Here is a 2,186-nt window from a genome sequence, read left to right as displayed (position 1 = left end):
GGCTTATAACACATGTAGAATTAAAATGTATGACAACAGTAGTACAAAGGTCAGGAGGAGGAAAGTGCAAGTGTTGTAAGTTTTTTATACTATCCATGAACCAGTATAATATAACTTGAAGGTATACTGTAACAAGTATGTATACTATAAACCTTAAAACAACCACTAAATAAAGAATTATAACTATAATCCAACAAAGAAAATAAAATAGAATAATAAAAATAGGCAATAAATCTAAAAGATGGTAGAAAAAGAGGAAAAGGAAGACAAAGAACAAATGGAACAAATAGAAACAGATAACAAAATAGCCAAACCATATTATTAATAACATTAAAAGTAAATGGTCTAAATGTCCCCAATTAAATGACAAAAAATGTCAGACTGGATAAAGAAGCAAGACCTAACTATATACTACCTGTAAGAAATGTATTTTATATATAAAGACAAAAATAGGTTAAAAATAAAAGGATAGATACACCATGCTAACAATAACCACAGCAAAGAATATTACCAAGAATAAACAGGGATATTTCATAATAAGAAAGGAGTCAGTTTATCAAGAGGACATAATCCTGGGACTTCCCTGGTGGTCCAGTGGTAAAGAATCTGCCTTCCAATGCAGGGGAACCAGGTTCGATCCCTGGTCAGAGAAGTAAGATCCCACATGCTGTGGGGCAACTAGCCCGTGCACCACAACTGCTGAGCCCACGTGCCGCAAAAACTACAGAGGCCACGTGCTCTGGAGCCCGCAACTAAAGAGAAGCCCACGCACCGCAACAAAGACCCGACACAGCCAAAAGAAAAAGAAAATAATAATTTTTAAAAAGAGGACATAATCCTAAATGTATATGGACCTAATAACAGAGTCAAAATACATAAAGCAAAAGTTTATAAAAGTATAAGAATAAATAGCAAAATCCAAATTTTAGTCAGAAATGTCAACACCCCTCTCTCAGTAATTGATAGAACAAGAAGATAGAACAGGAACACAGAATATTCGAAAAACACTTTCAAGGAACTTGACAAAATAGCAACTATAATTGATGTTTATAGAACAGTCCATCCAAAAATAGAATATACATTATTCTAATGTGCACATAGAATATTTACTAAGATAGACCATATTCTGGGCTATAAGACCAGTCTGAATATTAAAAGGCTTCAAGTCATATAAAGTATGTTTTCTGACTACGATGGAATTACATTAGAAAGGAATAACAGAAAAATATTTAGAAAACCCCCAAATATTCAGAAACATGTGTCAAAAAAGAAATTAAAAAGGAAATCAGAAAGTATTTTTAACTGAAGGGAAATGAAAACACAAACTATCAAACCACTAATTGGAGTACATCCATGTTTCTGAGATACAGTGAAAGCACTGCTTTAAGAAAAATTCATAGTACTGAAATGCTTTCATTAAAAAAGAGGAAGTGGCTGAACTTAGTGGTCTCAGCCTCCACTTAAAAATATAGGAAAAGAAAATTAAACCAAAGTAGAAAAAAATAAATAAGAAAGGTAAGAGCAGAAATCAGTGAAATAAGAAAAAGGAAAACAATAGAGAAAAAGCAAGGAAAGCAAAAGCAAGTTCTTAGAGATCAATAAAATTGATAGGGTCTTAACCAAATGAATCAGGAATGAAACAGAGAAGATGAAGCTGCCAACATCAGAGATGAGAGAGGTGATATCACTATAAATTCTACAGATACTAAGAGGATAGTAAGTGAATATTATGAACGATTTTACGCCAATAAATTCAAAAACTTAAATGAAGTGGACAAATCCCTTGAAAGACATAAAATACAGAGCTCACTCATAAAGAAATAAATAACCTGAATAGCTTTGTCTCTTTCAAAGAAAGCTCCCAGCTCCAATAGCTTCACTGATGAATTCCACCAAACATTTAAAAATAAATACTATCAATTCTACATTAAAAAAAAAAAAGTGAAGACAAGGGATTACTTCCCAAATCATTATTTGAATCCAGCAGTATTCTTATACAAAACCAGGTAGATACTCAAGTAAATAAAATCATAGATGAAGGCGCAAACATTCTTTTAAAAACTTTCAGCAAATTGAGTCCAATGGTGCATATAAAGGATAACACATGATAACTAATGGCGCTTAATCCCAAGAATGCAAAGTTGGTTTAACATTTCAAAAATCAACATAATTCATCATTTTAACAT

Source organism: Pseudorca crassidens, chromosome 14 (genome assembly GCF_039906515.1).
Source record: "Pseudorca crassidens isolate mPseCra1 chromosome 14, mPseCra1.hap1, whole genome shotgun sequence".
Lineage (NCBI taxonomy): Eukaryota > Metazoa > Chordata > Mammalia > Artiodactyla > Delphinidae > Pseudorca > Pseudorca crassidens.
This window is presented reverse-complemented; position numbering follows the sequence as displayed.